The sequence below is a fragment of the Lepidochelys kempii genome, chromosome 2, assembly GCF_965140265.1.
Source record: "Lepidochelys kempii isolate rLepKem1 chromosome 2, rLepKem1.hap2, whole genome shotgun sequence".
NCBI classification, from domain to species: domain Eukaryota; kingdom Metazoa; phylum Chordata; order Testudines; family Cheloniidae; genus Lepidochelys; species Lepidochelys kempii.
The window spans coordinates 34,878,195-34,898,920 of record NC_133257.1 but is presented as its reverse complement, the minus strand read 5'-3'; positions in this window follow the sequence as shown (position 1 = coordinate 34,898,920).

Here is a 20,726-nt window from a genome sequence, read left to right as displayed (position 1 = left end):
AACAGGAGGGGAAGGGACACTGGTTGAATGAATCACTTCCAACAGGACAAAAAATTAGTTATAAAAGTGCAAATGGTGGTTAGATGATAGAAATGCCCAGGAAGGAAAAGATTTTATGGCATAAATGGAGGCAGCAGCAGCTGCATCAGAGCATTGTAACTAGACATTGGCATTTGCTAGTTCACAACTTACAAATCAGTGGCTGCTGTGAGCAGATGACAGCGTTTCCATATTATAGACAGAGTCAAACAGAACTAGAAATGTAGCATATGCTCATTAATTTGCCCTGAATGCTATAATGTGGGTGGTAAGACACTGAGATATAGATTGTTATAATTATAGAATATTCTTATGATGCACACTGTATTTGTATCTGTGCTTCAAAGTTACTGCACACAATCAAATTCCTAGAGGTCAGAATCTCAGAGAAAAGGTACTAACTGAAATTTATGATATATTTTGTTGGGCCCTGTTCTGCAGCCCTAATAGTCTGAGTAGTATCAACTCACGTGACTAGTCCTATTGACATCAAATGTTTCATCTTCACAGAGTGGACCCAAACCTTTAGTAAAAGTGGGAAACCACCACTAGTAATATAGCATAGTGCAAAGAGTTGCCTACCCACAAAGAGAAGGTGAGTGCTAGGGCTGCAGAATTGGTATTACTGATAAGTACTAAGGATTAGTCAGTTTTATACAGTTATCTGAATTGCTTGGTGAGCTGGGCTCATTTGAACAACATGTACATTAATACTGCTACCTGCAAAGTCATGCAACTAGGAACACGTGCATGGTAGTGCACTGTGTCCCAGAAAACAATGTCCCTGTAAAGGCCTTTAGTTAGTTATCCACCATGACCCTGAACTTGAGTGCCCAGCGTGATGCCATGGCTGAGAACTAATGTGACACTTGTATGTGTCAGAATGGGAATATCAAGGCAAAGTAGTGCATACAGTCTCAGTGAGAGCATTACTGGAACTTTGTTTCTAGTTCCAGTGTCTGTACTTCAAAAAGGATGTTGAAAAATTGGAAAGGGCTTTGAAAAAAGCTACAAGAATGATTTAAGGTCTGGAAAATAAATCTGCCTCACAGTACGAGACTTTTATTTAACTGACAAAGGCATAACACAAATCTAGTGTCTGGAAGCTGAAGCTAAGCAAATTCAGGCTAGAAATAACATACAGTTTTAAAAGAGAGAGGGTAATTAATAACTGTAACAACTTACCAAGGGACGTGGAAGATTCTTTGTCACTTTAAGACTTAAGTCGGGATGAGACGAGGTCTTTCCTAAAGATATGCTATTGCTCCAACAGAAGCTATGGGCTTGATGCAGAAATTGATGAGTGAAGTTCTATGGCCTGTATTATGCAGGTGGTCAGACTATCTGGTCACAATAGATTTTAAGGCCAGAATGAACCATGAATTAGACTCCCACTCTCACTGACTTCAAAAACAGTACAAGGAAAATGCAAATTCCTTATAGTTGCAGTATGTTTGAAGGCAGGTGAAGGGGCTCAGTAACTCACACTACCAGACTCTAGATGAGTATTCCACTCTAGAATATATTAAAATGAATTAGTTTTTATGCTGCTTGAGAAAGAACCATATATTTAAATAAGGACCCAGTTTCTCCAGAGCAGCTGAGTTGTGTTCAGTGCAAGTGGGTGGGGACAAAGATGACACTAAGACAGGGACATGCACAAATGGTTCAAGCAGAGGCAGCCCCTCCGATCAGTGGGGCACAGAACTCCTCTGGGGCTGGAGTGGGGAAAGCAAGCTCCTCCGCCCCCAGACTGGTGCAGGAGATGATTGCTCCCCTGGCTGGGGCCGCGGCAGGGGAGAGGGGAGGCAGTTCCTTTGGCCGCGGGGCGGGGAGGCAACCCTTCTGGCCACAGGGGCACAGAAAGTGCCCCTCCAAAAGTGGCCAAATTTTTATTCCTGTGCACGCCCCTGCGATAAGCCATTTTTACATCTACCTGATCCCAGGGCCACTGGTATTAATCTTTAAGGATTGATCCATAGAATTGCCTGAAGCTACACTGGAGTGTATCTCCCTCTTTGCAATAATATCCTCCCTCAACAACTACCTCAGTCAGCCTCAGGGTGACGCTAACTGCAGGAGTCAAGGCCTTCCAAGCATAGGAAAGGCTTTGGATCTCATTCCCAGAAGTGACATATCTTAGGTCTTCAGCACACAATACAAAACTCACTTCTTCAGCTTAATTTTCCCACAGCTACAGCCATACACAACAAAGAAGAAGAGAGAAGCAGTAAGGAAAAGAAATAGAGGAAGAATCAGAAAGGAAAGGAGGGGGAACAGAGAAAAGAGAAATCTTTAAAAAATTACCCCCATCTGCTTCAGGAAAAGTAAGGAGGAAACTAGAATTGGCAAGTTCTGATACTGATGGCAGCCTCTTGGATTATAGCGGGTACCTATTTAATAGTCTAGATAGGTAGGTAGTCACTGAAAGGTCTCATTTCATAAAAAAAAACTAGGTCAGAGAATTCATTTCCACAAATAGCTACATGCTTGACTTTTGTCACCCTTACGTGGAGGATAGCCTTTGTCTGAGTAGTTCTATTGATTTCAAATGGGAATACTCAAAGTACTACTCATTGTATGGATACCAGAAGCTGGTTCTAAATAGGATAATAGAGCAGATGACTAATGAAAATCAGAAACTGGGACTGAAGCTAAAGCTCTGCCAAAGAAAAAAAGCAGTGAAGAAAATAAAATTTAAAAGTAAAAATTACCTGTCACTAAATTGAGGCACCTTTTGAAATTTGGAACAAGAAAGGCTTGGGTATTACTTTTAGCCTGTTTGGATGGAAGCAAATAGAGCTAGGACATGTTTGGACTCTGCATATCAGTCCCTTTACCATGAAACTGAAACCAAAAGCTATGTATCCCTTTAGCATTGACATTACATCACTGGAGAGGTGGTCTGTCAACAGCAATATGAAGCACTAAGTTCCCATCACCCAGGGCAGGGGGAGGGAGAGAGAAGTAGGTGAAGCGATAATGGACATGACAATGAGTTAAGATATCCGACATCTCAGAGCAAGATCAAAAAATGCACACACTGTACTTAGTGCTCATAGCCAGAAGAAAAGATTAAGAGAAGGCTGTTCACATGTTTACCTTGTTGGAAGATAGACAGATTCCTGAAAGAGCGATAAAACCGATAGTAAAACCTGTGGCCACTTCAATTGTGTAAATTCCTAAACACAAAAATCTTTGAGGAGGTATTTATCTAGCACTGGAGATTTTGATGATGATGGATAGTAATGATTAGAGAGATTGATTTGCAGCAAATTCATTTCATCATCACTTCTGATGAAATTTTAAAGGCACAAGTCCTTCTGACCTGCCAATTTATTAAGGGGCTGATTCCCAGGACTTTACATGGGCAAATGGATACATATTTGCATGCCTACACTACATATGCAAATGACCAGTTAGATGTATTTTTATATGTACATTTGTGCAGGCCAAGTTTTGAAAATCTGACCAATTCTGAGTCTCTGTGTAAGTGTAAGAGATTATACAATGTATTTAGCCAAAATTTCTCTGTGCTGTTGTGCATTGTGCTGTGCATGAACTGGTTGCTGCCTTCCACCCTAAAATAGTTGTATGTATTTTAGTGATGCTGTATATATATGGTTTGTTGAGTTTTTGGTATGTATAAAATCCATGCAAAATAATAGCAAGGGGAAATGTCTTCCATTATCTCGAACTGCCTGCATAACTGTACATTAATTTCTTCTCACAATAGAGTACAGCTTTAGGGTCTGATTCAGCCGTTTTACAACAGTATAAACTCATTGACATTAATAGGTACCCCTGTTTTACACCAGTGCAAGAGGAGAATCAGGCCCACAGATCATGGGGGCACATTTTTCAAATTTCAAGTCAGCTATATACAAATAATGAGTTTCATACCATATGTTCCCCTCCTGTTCACTGTTAGACTTGTGCCTCGCCATTTAATAATCTCTGTACAGTGTTTGGTCATGTGCCACAGCACTCAGCACATGATTAACTCCTCAATATCCATACTGGGGCCAATAAATGTGATGTGTAAATCTCATCTTACATGCCAATTTTAAAAAAACACTTTGTTTATTGTGGATGTGTGGTTGTTGTAAGCATCTCTGATTTAGAGAATGACAGCACAGGACTGGCACATATAAATGGGATACCCTTGTCTCACATATGTGGGACTCAAACGCATATTTTATTGCGTTCCAGTGAATGCAAGACTATTGGCATCTACTCTTTGTGTACATCAACTATCTATACCAAGTTAGAAGCTTGCTGAGCTCTGAAAAATGCCAACAGCTCCTAAAATTGGGATTGTCAGTGTCAGATTAGGTTAAACTACAAAAGGCCTCCCTTGCAGACTGGTGCATGACCTAGGGAATGTAAGAACATCAACATTTATTTGTTTTCTCTTTGCTTCAGCATTCACTAAGAGAACTCCAGAACAATATGGGAAAGCCTGATAGAATAAAATTAGACCAATAAGATTCTATAGACATTCAATAGGATTGGATAGAAATTACCCTAAAGACTTATAGGCAGGGGTAGAAATCACTATTCTAGCAATTCTCAAACTCTGCTCCATGTACAATTTAAACAGTTAACTAGAATTGGCTATTTAGCTGGAAATGTTTATACTTGCTCACGGGGAAAAAAAATAGCTGCCAAATTTTCAAAACTGACTAATGGTTTTAGGTGCCTCACTTTGTGTGTTTCTAAATTCAAACACTACATAGGAATCAGATTTTCCTAAAGTTGGCACTCAGCCCTGAATGCCAATGGAGCTGGGCACCTAACTCCCTTAGGGCCTTTGCTAAAGTACATTAGCACAAGGATGGACTTGATGATCCATCATTGTTATAGGCACCTCTAGCGAGGCCCTAGGAGCCTTTTAAAAAAAATACAAGAAATATTGGCATCAAAGTACTTAAAGGACTTCAGTTTATTTCTGCCCTTAGGCTGTCATTTGATACAGGTTTAACTTGTTTTTGTCTGTAGCATCAGTAGAGTGTCCTTTGTTTCACTGTTAATTCACTCTGGAACAACTTCTGTTTGGGAGTCTAGTGCCCTGAAAATTGACAAACTAACTCTTTTTACTTGTTTTTTAAAATACTCTGTTCTAGCTGTAAAATTTGTGCACAGAGATTGGGATTTTCAGAAGAGACTAGTGATTATATGTGCCTAGATTTTGGGATGCTCATTTGGAGGCAATTAATGCCCTGATTTTCAGTAGTGCTGTGCATCCACCTTCAGATCCAGCCTCTTTAAGGTGTCTCAACTTGGGCATCCAAAACTTGAGGGATCCAAAGCATTAGATACTCCTGGAAATTGAGGTATTAACATACATATGCAGGAAGTACTGTGAGTAACCAAGAGATGAAAGACAAGTGCCACTGTACAACAACCACTGAAATCATAGAAAGGTAGGACTGTATGGGTCCTCTAGAGATCATCTAGTCCATCCCCCACTGAGGCAGGATTAATTTATCAGACTATCCCTTTTCTCTAACACAGTTATGGTCTACACTACAGACCTATATGGGTATAACTACCTTGCTCAGGGATGTGAAAAATCCACACCCCTGTTATACAAGTGGCAGTATACCTATCTAGCCCCTGTTGTACACAGCACTATGTTGGTGGGAGATTTTCTCCTGCTGACATAATCCACCTCCCTGAGAGGAAGTAGCTAACTAGGCCAACGGGAGATATCTCTTCCGTCAGGATAGAGCATCTTTATTAAAGCACTACAGCGGGACAGCTCCATCTGTGCAGCTAGGCTGATGCAGCATTTTAAGTGTAGACTTGCCTATAGTAAGGCCTGGTTGTGACAATCTGAAACCCTATGTTCACCCTTTTTTACAGGTCTTTGATGAATTTTGTACAAAGTATGCCCTTTGGGGTGTCATTTGAAAACTCAATTTGCTGACCATTATTGTCCTGGTAAAATGTGTGGCAATATTGTATGTAGAGTTATTAGATTCTACTGTACGATGTTACAAAGACATGTTGCAGGTCTGGGGAGCAGTCACAAACCAGTTCCTCAGCCAGATGTCAACAAAATCAAATGGACCACCACCTGGTTAAGTGACCATTCTTTGGCAGGAAAGAGGATTCAGGCAAAAAATCTAAATCTTGATAAAGAAACAGCTTGGCATTCCCATCTACACAGACTTTCTGTCTCCTGAACCTCAGATGGAGATGATTCTTGAAGAAGAGAAAGTATTGTAAGAAGGGAGAGGAGACACACTTATCTCTCCTTTTCTCTTTACCCACAGCATCAACAACACTTGAAGAACAAAGGAAGCAGCATTGGATTGAGGAAGGAATCCTGACTGAAATGAATTCATCCAGTAGAGACTGCTGAAACATGTGATGAGAGAGATCTTTGCTTTTATTTCACTTAGCTTGTTAAATTAGGTATTAGTTGCATTTTATTTTTATTTTCTTGTAACCGGTTCTGACTTTTATGCCTCGTTACCTGTAGTCACTTAAAATCTATCTTTGTAGTTAATACATTTGTTTTATTGATTTATCTAAATCGGTGCGTTTGAACTGAAGTGTTTGGGAAAATAGTTAACAGGATTTGTGCATATCATTTTTTATTAATAAAGTGACAGACTTTATGAGAGCTGTATTGTCCAAGAGAGAGCGAGGCAGTACAAGGCGTACATTTCTGGGGAAAGTCTCTGGGACTGGAAGTTGCTGGTGTTACTCTGCAGTGTAATTCAAGAGCAGCTGGCTGCAGTACTCGTATGCTATAACTGGGAGTAACTTACATGCTGGCGGCTGTATCTGAGCAAACCAGGAGTGGTTGCTCTCGCAACGAAGCAGTGTAACAGGCACCCCAGGTTGGAGAACTGAGGGGACATAACTGTTCATTAGTCCAGACTGGACCGTGGGTAATGTCATACTGGTCTACACTCAGAAGTTTTACCAGCATCACTGTTAGTCTGAGGTGTGTTGGAGTTTGGTTGCTTGTTTTTTACTCACAGAGCTATGCCAGTAAAACCCTAGTGTAGATACAGTTATACCAGTATAAGGTGCTTTATAGCAGTTTAGTTAGTTATTTTGCTTGGCCAAACTGGCATAAGCTATACCAGTATAAGCTGTATATAATGAAGAGATCATCTGCAATTATTTTCACCGCAGGCAGCCCTTCCAGCACTTGGGTGAGTCTTCTCTGGAACCCCTCTGGTGCTGGGCCCAGTCATCTGTAGTGATCAGATGGTGTTGCAAAGGTAGTCAGCATGCTGAACTCTTTTTCAGGCTTATGTGCCAAAACCTGTTCCTCACATCAAACCATAAAGACGCTGGCTTTGGAAAGTTCTGGCAAGGTGTCATCGGTTGTGGGCAGTGGACAATGGCATCTTTTCTGTGCCCAGTTCAATTGCTTGAGGTCTGTGCATATACCTAATTTGTCTGATGGCATCTTTACCAACACCTTGCTGCTTATCCAGGCGGTACTGGCCTGTGCAGGTGCTATGATACCCCTGCTCTGCAGACTTTCGAGTTCCTTGTGTACTGCATTGCATAGTGCCACTGGAATTTCCTTCATAATAAGCACGGGTTCCAGTGTAGAGTCAACTTCCAGTCACTGCTTTTCCTTGAGACACCTATTACCTTTGGAAACATCCCCATATGCTTTTAAAATTCTTTCCATTGTCATGGGACTACTCATTTCACTTCTTTCACCGCAGCTATATAATTCTGGCTGGTTTCAGAGTAACAGCCGTGTTAGTCTGTATTCGCAAAAAGAAAAGGAGTACTTGTGGCACCTTAGAGACTAACCAATTTATTTGAGCATGAGCTTTCGTGAGCTACAGCTCACTTCATCGGATGCATGCCGTGGAAACTGCAGCAGGCTTTATTTATACACAGAGAATATGAAACAATACCTCCTCCCACCCCACTGTCCTGCTGGTAATAGCTTATCTAAAGTGATCATCAGGTGGGCCATTTCCAGCACAAATCCAGGTTTTCTCACCCTCCACCCCCCCACACAAATGCACTCTCCTGCTGGTGATAGCCCATCCAAAGTGACAACTCTTTACACAATGTGCATGATAATCAAGTTGGGCCATTTCCTGCACAAATCCAGGTTCTCTCACCCCCTCACCCCCCTCCCAAAAACCACACACACAAACTCACTCTCCTGCTGGTAATAGCTCATCCAAAGTGACCACTCTCCCTACAATGTGCATAATTAAGGCCAAAGTGACCATTCTCCCTACAATGTGCATAATTAAGGCCAAAGTGACCATTCTGAGGTATTACCAGCAGGAGAGTGAGTTTGTGTGTGTATGGGGGTGGGGGGGCTGTGAGAAAACCTGCATTTGTGCTGGAAATGGCCCACCTTAATTATGCACATTGTAGGGAGTATGGTCACTTTGGATGAGCTATTACCAGCAGGAGAGTGAGTTTGTGTGTGTGGTTTTTGGGAGGGGGGTGAGGGGGTGAGAGAACATGTATTTGTGCAGGAAATGGCCCAACTTGATTATCATGCACATTGTGTAAAGAGTTGTCACTTTGGATGGGCTATCACCAGCAGGAGAGTGCATTTGTGTGGGGGGGTGGAGGGTGAGAAAACCTGGATTTGTGCTGGAAATGGCCCACCTGATGATCACTTTAGATAAGCTATTACCAGCAGGACAGTGGGGTGGGAGGAGGTATTTTTTCATATTCTCTGTGTATAAATAAAGCCTGCTGCAGTTTCCATGGCATGCATCCGATGAAGTGAGCTGTAGCTCACGAAAGCTCATGCTCAAATAAATTGGTTTGTCTCTAAGGTGCCATAAGTACTCCTTTTCTTATAATTCTGGCTCTGCATCCTGACCAGATCTATGGCTTGTATAACTATATTTACCCAGAGAGGTCTGTGATACTTACCATCCTCCACCACAAACTTCAGTTTTTTAGGTTAGTTACTGTTAGATCGCATTTTCCTATTGACTGCACTATGCTCCCATTGTAGTACATTAGATTGCTCCTGCTCTCTGTAATGGTTGTGTTCGAGTCCAATTCATCCTAAGGAGTCACATTGAGGGTCCCTAAGGAGTCACATTATTTCCCTAATAACATTGGTGCATGCATGGAGGTTGATATTTTTCCTGTCCTGACAGCCTGAACTTGATACGCTCTTGGACTCAAGGACATCATGACTCTCTCATTACCTCCCTGTAATGTGCCGTCCCCCTCTTGTACAAGTCTGACTGAATCCTTCTGAGACCTTCCTCTGCTCTTGCACGCCCTGCCATAATGGTTCAGCTTGCCACATTCCTTGCAATGTTCTCTTAGTAAGGGTACTTTTCCTTCACCCACTTTTGTTGTTTCCCACATTAAATGGATATGGAACCCTGGCCACCTGCTCTCCTTTGCTGTTGTGTCACTGCATATACTTCTGGGGGTCTTAGGACTTTCATGAGGCTTCAGCTACACATCCCATGACTAAACATTTGTCTAATGTGGGTAAAAAGGCTATACTGGTAAACCAGTGACACCGGTGTTGAATAAGGTGCACGCTCAGGCAGGGGCAGGCCATGCCACATGGAAATGGCACAGCATGGGCTACATCCTTATCCTTGCCTCGAGGAATGAGAGGACAGTCCCAATCTCCTTTCTAAGGAATGCATGGCCTCTCTGCTGACCTGGGTAACAAGGTTGTCAGTTAAGGCCAGTTTTGATGGTAGATTTTTCTCTGCTCAGAGCTGATAGAAACCACTGACTCACTTCACTCCACTGCCAAACAGAAGGTCAGATTGTACCCTATTGATCAGTGGTAGCCCTTGAACCCATCAAGTCCAGGGATTCACATGGGGGTGAGGGGCAGGGAGAGGGAATGGTGAGCAGGCTGGAGAGTGGAGATCTCTAAGGGAAGGTTGTGGCAAGGAGTACTCCCAGGCAGGGAATCCCTGGAAATGTGGCTTCAATGTCCTTGATAATCTTTGAGATCTCTGCAGATCTTAGGGAATCTATGGGGTTTGTGGGCTAGGCACAGTTCTTCCATAGGAAAAAGGAGCAAAATCCACCTCCCCTGATGGAAGGATGCATAGGAAGCTCCACAGCAGGATCCTTGTTTTCCTGCCTTCTTTATGCGCATTACCACCCAGTGGGAACAATCTGGCATAAGAATATCAGTATCACCCCTGAAGAACTCTGACTAGCTCAAAAGCTTGTCATTCACCAACAGAAGTTGGTCCAATTAAAGATATTACCTCAACCCCCCACCCTTGCCTCAGTTATATCACAGTTCAGCGTTTCACGAAACGCTGTACCATATCTCTGAATGTGAAGTCTGATTTGCAATGGGCATTGTTATGCGGCCGATACAGAATGAGCAAATTGATCAACATATTCATAATTCATTTACCAGTCACATGCACCTACTAGACTTCACTAATTTAACAAGACTGCACCTAAATTACACCATGTTCAGCAGGTAAAAAAATTATGCTGGCAATAATCCTAGGGACAATGCTATCCTCACAAGGAAGCCTTAATGTTTTGTTTAATTGCTTGAGTCTAGGGTGCCAGACAGTATGTTAGTATTGATTTTTTTCCCCAGCCACAATTAACTTTCCAGATAACCTTTTTTCCTTGTATGTGTTTTAGAAGATGATAATTTTGGGGAGAGAAAGAAGCAATTTCATGCTTCATGTGTAATATAAATTGAGACTCCTTATCCGGTACTCTCACTATGAAATGTGGTGTTGTAATATCAGACATTGCTTCTAATATGCATTCATTCTGGTTCTGTTACTGCATTTGCTATGGTGAAGAGAGCCTCACTGGTGTTGATAGCTTTTGACTTTTAAGAGGACGATGGATAACATTTGGAAAAGAGGGCTGGCAAATGTCCCCAGTCAAATGCATGTTAATCTCTGCAATCTGCAGTTCTCGGTTTACCTCACATCTGATATGACACAATTTGCAATCTATTTAAAAAGCAGTGCTGCAGTGAGATGTCAGATAGAGACTGCCTTTGGCTAGCTTGCAATAAAGGGTTTTGTCTCCCCCAAAATAAGTTGTTGTTTTCTTTTTTACCCCTAGAACAAAAAAATAAAGAAAAGAATAGACACGGTCCTTTTGATTATTAATTGTCACATGATTGTCATGGGAAGAGGAAAACACCATTTTCTATTGTAATAAATAAAATAGCTCATCTAACAATACAAACTAAAGCTCTTCTTTTCTTCTGAAAAGAGAAAAAAATCCCATTAAAATGCACTGAGCCCTTTGTTGCTCTGTATATACATGATAGTATATACATCTTTCCTCTCTGGGGTAAAGTCCCTGCACTATGTGAAACACTTATCTACCACTCTGCGCAGTAGTGGCACTTGGGTGTTAGAGGATAATGTCGCTGTTTAGAAGTTCAGGAATAGCTGGCAGATTGATGGAAGCCCAAAACAAACAAACAGTTGGCTATTTTGGCTGTATTTCTGAAAAGTGAATGGCCTGCCTTGTTAATAGTGTGCCTCATATCATAGCAATGACTGCAATGGGAACGTCTACATTCATTTTGTGCACTTATCAGCATTCTTCATTGTATGCCTCCGATTCCAAAAATTCCTGTAACCTTTGGTGGCAAATTTCCAAAAGCAGCCTCTAAAAATCACAGGTGCAATTTTCTACTTCCAAGATTTGGGACTCAGATTTCTACACCTATGTTTTTAGGTACAAATATACAGATCACAACTGAAGTTGTGGCACCATCTAGGAGTAGATACTGTGCCTTGTCATGCAACATGTTAACTTTATAATCCTAACCCACACCATATGATTGGGACCTGGATCACAGTTACAAAGGTCAATACGCTGTCATATGGAAGAGGTTACTATCCACTGATACCAGGTGTTACTATTCATCAAGCTAGATGAGCAAGCAGGTTAAGAGAAAGGAGAAAGCCTATAAGGAATGGAAGATGAGATGGATCATTAAGGAAAGCTACCTCCTGCAGGTCAAAAAGTGTAGGGAAAGTGAGAATTGCCAAAAGCTGAGCAGAGTTGGACCCTGCAAAGGAAATTAAAGATTACAGCAAAAGATTATATAGCTATATAATAAAAAGAAAACAAGGAAAGAAGTGGGACTGCTAAACACTGATGATGGGATGGAGATTAAAGATAATCTAGGCATGGCCTAGCACCTAAACAAGTACTTTGTCTCAGTTTTTAATAAGGGTAATGAGGAGCTTAGGGGTAGTGGCAGGGAGACTAATGGAAGTAAAAATTGCTATAGCAGAGGTGGCAGTCAAACTCAAACAGTTTAATGGGACCAAATCAGGGGCCCTGATAATCTCCATCCAACAATATTAAAGGAACTGGCACATGAAATTACAAGCCCAATACTAAGGATTGTTAATGAATCTGTAAACTCAGGAGTCGTATCCTATGACTGGAGAATTGCTAATATAGTGCCTAATTTGAAGAAAGGGGGAAAAGTGATCCAGGAAACTACAGACCCATTAGTTTAACCTCAATTGTATGCAAGGTCTTGGAACAAATTTTGAAAGAGAAAGTTGTTAGGGACAGAAAGGTAAATGGCAATTGGGATAAAATAAAACATAATCGTACCAATGGTATATCATGCCAGACCAACCTGATCTTTCTTTGATAGGATAACAGATTTTCTAGACAAAGGAAAAACATTAGATCTAATTTACATGGATTTCACTAAGGCATTTGGTATAGTTCCACATGGGAAATTATTAGTTAAATTGGAGAAGATGGGGATGAATATGAACATTGAAAGGTGGATAAGGAACTTGTTAAAGGGAAGACTACAACAGGTCATGCTGAAAGGTGAACTGTCAGGTTGGAAGTAGGTTACTTGTGGAGTTCCTCAGGCATCAGTCTTGGGACCAATCTTCATTAACATTTTAATTAATGACCTTGGCGCAAAAAGTGGGACTGTGTTAATAAAATTTGCAGATGACACAACGTTGGGACATATTTCCAATACCGAGGACTGGAATATCATACAAGAAGAGCTGGACAACCTTGAAAACTGGTGTAATAGAAATGTGATGAAATTTAATAGTGCAAATGGCAAGGTCATACACTTAGGGACTAGCAATAAGAATGCTGTAAACTGCAGACATAGTTATTGGAAGCAACGGAGGAGGAGAAAGACCTGAGCATAATTGTTGATCACAGGATGACTATAAGCCACCAATGTGATGCAGCCATGGAAAAAAAGCTAATTCAGTCCTAGGATGCACCAGGTGAGCTATTTCCAGTAGAGACAGGGAAGTGTTATTATCATTATATATGGCACTGGTGAGACCTCATCTGGAATACTGTGTGCAATTCTGGTCTCCCTTGTTTAAGAAAGATGAATTCAAACTGGAACAGGTGCAGAGAAGGGCTACTAGGGTGATCCAAGGAATGGAAAACCTACCTTATGAGAGGAGACACAAGACATGTGGCTTGTTTAGCCTAATCAAACAAAGGCTGAGGGGAGATCTGATTGCTCTCTACCAATATAGCAGAGGGATAAATAGCAGGTAGGGGGAGGAGTTAAGTGCCAGTGTTGATACAAGAACAAATGGATATAAATTGTCCCAAAACCAGTTTAAGCTTGAAATTAGACAAAGGTTTCTAACCATCAGAGGAGTGAAGTTCTTGAACAGCCTTCCAAGGGGAGCAGTGGGGAAAAAAGACCTAACTGGCTTCAAGACTGAGCTTGAAAAGTTTGTGGAGGGGATGGTATGATGAGACTGCCTACAATGGCTTGTGGCCCATCTGCAACTGCGAGTAGCAAATATCCCAAGTGACTGGAGATAGGGAGAGTTCTGAGTTACAACAGAGAATTTTTTCCCAGATGTCTGGGTGGTGGGTCTTGTCAACATGCTCAGGATCCAACTGATTGCCCTACATGGGGTCAGGAAGGAATTTCCCCCAAGTGAGATTGGCAGAGACTCTGGGGTTTTTTTCACTTTCCTCTGCAGTGTAGAACATGGGTCATTTGCAGGTTTAAACTAGAGTAAATGGTGGATTCTCTGTAACTTTAAGTCTTTAATCAAGATTTGAGAACTTCAGTAACTCATCAAGTGGTTATAGGTCTATTACAGGACTGGGTGGGTGAGGTTCTGTAGCCTGCATTGTGCGGTAGGTCAGACTAGGTGATCATGATGGTCCCTTCTGGCCTTCAAATCTATGAATCCTCCCTTTTTACAATGCCAAGGGTTGGTAGGGCCAATTTATGGCAGTTTCTTCGCTTAGTAGTTAGACTAATAGCCACCTCAAGACTAAGCCCATTTTATGGATGGGGAACTGAGGTACAAAGAAGTTAAATGCCTTGCCCAAAGTCATACAGAAAATCTGTTGCAGAGCAGGGACTCCAATGCACATCCCAGGAGAGCATCTTAACTGCTGGACCATGCTTCCCTTCCATCGGGGTTACTATTGCTTACCCCTTAATCTTCTATTGAAAGTTTTGTCTAGGAAGATAGATATGTTATTGATCATGGTGTTGGGCATTTTGCCAGAGTTTCTCTAAGGGGATTCAATGAGGTGCCTGCTCAGTACAGCTCCACATCACTAGCACATCTGTATTTTTCTAGGCACTTTAGATCCATTCTATTTAAGTTCCTATTCTGTGCTCATCACTGTAGTATCTCATAGATACTATGGATTTCATCCCAAGTCATCGAGTGGCCATTTTTCACATAATCTTGAGTGTGTTGAATACTAGGGAAGTTCCATCTCTCCAGTCCAATGACATAGGCCACAAGCCCATAAGAGCTTAGGAATGGCTATATTGCGGCAGAACAATGATGAACCAAGCCCAATATCCTGTCTTCTGATAGTGGCTAGAGCCAGGTGCATCAGAAGGAATGAACAGATCAAATGAGCCATCCCCTATCATAGAATATCAGGGTTGGAAGGGACCCCAGAAGGTCATCTAGTCCCAGCTTCTGGCAGTCAGACATTTAAGAATACCCAGAGTATGGGGTTGCATCCCTGAGCAACTTGGCTAATGGCAGTGATTGACCATCCTCCAGGAACTTTTTTTCTTTTTTGAACCCAGTTATACTTTTGGCCTTCACAACATCCCCTGGAAATGAATTCCACGGGTTGACCATGGAAGAAGTACTTATTTGTGTTTATTTTAAACCTGCTGCCTACTAATTTCATTGGTAACCCCTGGTTCTTGTGTTATGTGAAGGGGTAAATAACTCTTTCCTATTCACTTTCTCCACACCATTCATGATTTTATAGACCTCTATTGAATCTCCCCTCAGTAGTCTCTTTTCCAAGCTGACCAGTCCCAGAAAATTTAATTCGTCCTCTAGTGTATTGTGTTGGGTGGACAGCCCATCACAGGAGACATTTCTGGAGTCAACTCGTGTTGTGGTCCCACCTCACCCATGGTCAGGGCCCGAGGGGCATGTCTTGGCTCTGGGGTTCATCAGATGGTGTGTGTGTAGGCAGACCTTCACGCAGAACTTGGATCAGAAGCTAACCTGATGCTCATGCCAGAGGATGTGTGGATCTTGAGCCACCAGCCATGAAATGCCAAAGATTATGGGGAAGTGTGGTGAGTGGATCGTTCTGAACTGAAGGACTTCCTGATGGTCCTGAATGGCAACTCCAGAGGCACTGTCCCCAATAACAGGCATGAACCATCTATAGTTTCCAGAGGTTAGAGACTGTCTGGGTATTCCGATTCAACCAAAGGACTTGGATTGTATCAGCATCTATGAAGTGGTCTGCTGCTCCAAAGTCCACCAGCACCCACTGTGGGGGGATTCAGTAAGGCTCTCCTGGAACAAGGAGTCAAATCTGGACTTCAAGGTGCAGTGAGTGCTCACCATGCCTGGGGCGTACCTAGGTGAGGAGTAGGGGTGCAGTATCTCGAGGATTACCCAGGCGAACCCCTTCTAGCTGGCCTGGGTTTGGTCATTTCCCAAACTGCTTGGGCTAGAGCTCAGGATGGGCAGTTGGCACGAGTATGGCTGGATCCTTCAAGGTAGAAACACAGCCTGTGACAGTGCTCCTTTTCCTCAGGGGTCACATGGCAGTGGATGCTTCCCAGCTGCATGGGTTCGGGGTGTGGGTTGACAAAAGGTACCAAGGGGCACTGGCCAGGTAATAGCACAAACATCCTGTCTTCCCCATGTTGCTTGCTGAGCCTAGTATCAGTGTGTACGACAAAGTCAATGAAGGTATCCAAGTTTGTTGGGGCCTCCACATGAGCTAGCTCATCCTTAATCTCCTCACGTAGTCCTCCCTGGAACTGATAGAGCAGAGCTGTTTCATTCCACTCAGTGTCAGAGACTGGTTGCCAAAAGTGGGAGGCATAGGAGGAGGCCAGTCCCTGCCCCTACTAGAATTTTTGCAGAGCCACCTCAGCCAAATATGCACAGTGGGCATCATAAAATATGGCAGAAAATGCCAAGAAGACGGCATCCCAGTCCAATAGTGTCGGACACACTCATTCGAGTAGGGGTGAGGCTCAGTCCAATGCATCTCCCCATTAGGAGGCTAACTTTTGCTTGGTCAGTTGGGTAGGACTAGGGACGAAGCAGAAACAGCAAGCAGCACTGATTAATAAACCTCCTGAACTTTTGGTGGTCCCTGTTAAAACGTTCTGGGAGAGGAACTGGATCCAGGTATGTGGCCGCAGTGCATACCTATAGTGCAGCATTCTCATCCTGCAGCCAGGCCACCTGTTCCTGTACCAGCTGATTATCTGTGGTGTGCTGTGCCGTGCCGGTCGGGTCCACAGCACTGCATTTTCATCATGGAGCTGAGTACCTGCGCAGAGCTTGGTTCTCTGTTGCGAGCAGCGATACTTGCACTTGAAGCATGGGGAGCTCCTCCTCAGAGTGGCCAACCCATTCAGGCATCTCCAGTACCCCCTGGGGCATGCCGAGCAGGAATAGCCCACTGCCTCCATGTTCCCCCAGTATAGGCCTTCACCATGGGCTAGAGTGGTCCAGGCAAACTGTTAGGATCCTAACAAGGACCATGAGGACCAAGGATCAGAGCTGGGTCAAACCTGAGGCTGAGAGTAGCGGAGGAGCTCATGGTCAGGTTCCAGGCGAGGGTCTATACCAAAGGTCAGAGTCAGGTTTCATGGTCCAGATCAGGAGGCAAAGTCCAAATCAAGCCGAGGTTGATGCCAGGAGTTCAGGAGCACGGTGCAGAAATGGTCATAGCAACCACAAAAGATCCACACTGTAGCCTGGACACTTCCTGGAATGCCCCTGATGTTTCTATAGGGTGGGAAACCAATCAGGAACCATGCAACTACTTCTGTCAGACTTCTTGAGGTGGGACTTCCTAAGGTCTGTGTCCACAGCAGGTTGTGGGCAATAGAGCACAGGCTGGTTACAGGTGCTGCTGGGTGGCAGCATGGAGTCCTGGGTTCTAGACCCATGAGACCCTACAGTCCAGGATATACCAACTGAAAGCAGCACCTGTAACCAGACCAGATGCACCAGACCAGATGCAACATCTGTACACATATCTCCACTTCTATGAAGATCAACACACCCCACAACAGACCTTTCAAGATCCATGGGTCCCACACATGACTATTACAACATGTGATATACCTCATCCAGTACACAATTGCCCTAAGAACAACTATGTGGGTGAAATCAGACAATCACTATACTCTCAAATGAACTCATAGAGAAAAGACAAGACCACCATATCACCTGTGGGCAAATGCTTTTCACAAAGCAATCACTCTATAGCTGACCTTTCAGTCCTCAGTCTCAAAGGAAATCTGCTCAACACCTTCAAAAGATGAGACTGGGAGCTTAAATTCATAACTTTGCTAGACACTGAAAATCATGGACTGAATAGAAGCATTGGATTTATGGCTTATTACAACAGTCTATAACCCACTTAAACTGCACCTCCACCAGCTTTCTTTTTCCTCTCCCCCATCCTGCCCTAGAGGGGTGTTAATGGGCCACTTCACCTTGAATGATTCCATGAAATATGTGTTAACTACTTATGCTAAACAATCTATTCCACCTCCTATTTAGCTTTGACATCCTGAGTACATTTCCCAAACCGGAAGAAGAGCTCTGTGTAAACTCAAAAGCTTGTCTCTCTCACCAATAGAAGTTTCTTCAATAAAAGACAGCCTCACCCGTCTTGTCTTTCTAATCTCCTGGAACCAACACAGCTACAACAGTACTGCACACAAAAATGTAAAAGAAATTAAGAGTTTCTGGAACTCTCAGAGATTAATTTTTGTTTATTTTTATGTGAAAGAACTCTTTTGTAGAATATAGGCAAGTATTTCTTTAGCAGCCTTTTGCTGAGAAAGTTCTTTTGGATATTCCTACACCAGCGTTAAATTCTTTTCTACTTGGAACATCTTTGTTTGCTACTCCTGATGGCATTAGAGAAACCCGCAATTTAAACATGGAAAATTGAAGAATGACTTCCACTGATTGTTTATCAGGGAGTAGTAATTTCTACTGAACAATTCTCAAGCTTACTTTTTTACTTCAATAAATCAACAGGCTGTAACATGAGATTTAAAATCTGAGGAGGTATTTAATCCTGGTTTGGACACACACACGGACACACACACACACACCCCAGTCTGCAGATTTCAGAATCCTCTTAGAAGTTTGTCAGGTGTAGTAACAGGAGAGAAATGAAGGATGGCTTGTCTAGTTCCATCATTAACTAACAATAGTGCATGATTTAGGTGACTGAATTATGTGATGGCTGGCTGCCCCAGAGCCAAGGCTGCAGAGGAGCTGCGAGCTTGGGACCCAGGGCTTGTAGGCTCTCAACTCCCTATCAGCCCACCTGGCAGACTGCCATGGTGTCAGGCAAGGAAGCTGGTTGGAACTTTGTTTCCGTGATATATTTGTATCTTGATGAATTGACAAATTCTGACAAAAGAATGCTTTGTCAGAATTTTCTGATCACTTCTAAGGCTGTCTTTTTCAGCTAATGTAATTAAAGGTTTCCTCTGTTCAAATCTAGAAAAGTGGTTTTCAACCTTTTTTCATTTGCGGCCTCCTAAAAATTTTCAAATCGAAGTGTGGACTCCTTTGGAAATTCAACCTGTGGTCCCCTACCATGTACATCTTAGACTGAAAACTGACTGAACAGAATTCAGGTATAAATGTTGCATGTGCTCATTAGATGCAGCGTGAGAAAGGGCACTAAACTTAGGGCTTCTTTGGTAGCAACAACACTTCTAAGTTTGACCTTTAGGTGGGGATGTTCACATATTTATTTATTGATCAGAAAAATGGAATGCCTTTTCTGGGATCTGAAACTTTATTTTTCTAGGTTTCAGAGTAACAGCCGTGTTAGTCTGTATTCGCAAAAAGAAAAGGAGTACTTGTGGCACCTTAGAGACTAACCAATTTATTAGAGCATAAGCTTTCGTGAGCTACAGCTCATGGACCCCCATATAGGTGCTGGAACTAGGGGTGCTGCTGCACACACACACACCCCAGCTTGAAGTAGTAATAACAACCCAAAATATGTGGTTTCTGCCTTCAGCACCCCCACTATAAAAATTGATCCAGCATCACTGGGTCCACGAACCACAGGTTGAAAACCACTGTTCTAGAGAATTCCAGGGAGTTTTGTGCTTCCAAAACAGAATCTGAGAGTTGCTGGCTCCCTGCATTGTTTGGTTTCCTCTCTGGAGTTGCTTTTGGTGAAATCTTAAATTTCATTTACTCCCTATGTTTTAGGAATTCAGGAAGGCAGACATCAGAGTTAGTTTCAGTAGAGTACAATAGGGTTAGCCAGAGAAAGGTACAATGAGAAAAAATATTGTTAACCATGAGACCTTTCTACTTGGTTACAAAAGAAAGGCAATAGAGAAGCAAGACAGCACATTAGCTTCTGCCAAGAATATTCCATGTAATTCGACAATAACATTTTTTCAGTTTATACTTGCATTTCCTGACCAAACCTCCCAGACAAACCTGATGTATCTCCCATTCTGTGACACCCCCCCATCTTTCTGTTTTCCATGTCTTCTAACCATACTCCCATCTTTCTGTTCCCTTGATTTGAATTCAATGACTATGATTCTTTGTATCCCTCCTCTCTGTCCTACATCCTAATTATAGTATAATTTCTGTGCAACTCAGTTCAAGGTGTCCTTTGGCTCCAGCAGGCATATATCTCCATATGCTCCTACCCTTACTGATCTACACCTCAGTTTATGTCTAACTAACTATATCACTCATCTTGTTCTGGTCTGAAGCAGCGTGCATGGTGTGTCAAGTTCTCTACTAATATAGTGGAGTTATGTCAGAAACCCATATGTTTTTGGTCACAAGGTAGTCCCAGAATGGGCAGAATTTGAGGAGGGCAGTCTGCTCAGCCATGGTGGCCAGACTCCACATTTCAAGTACTACACGAAGGCCCATGGATTTTGGGAAGGGATGATAAAGGTAGGGGATCTATGCTATCTAAGGACCCCATTGCTGTAGTACCTGAGCACCTTACAATCTTTAATATAATTATCCTCACAACAGCCCTCTGAGGGTAGGAAAATACTCTTATCCCAATTTTACAGATGGGGAACTGAGGCATAGAGAGACTAAATGACTTGTCCAAGGTCACACAGGAAGACCATAGTGGAGAAAGGACTTGAAGCCTGATCTTCTGAGTCCCAGGGTGGCACCACAACCCCTGGACTATCCTTTTACTCTGTTAAAGGCAGTCTAGACCTT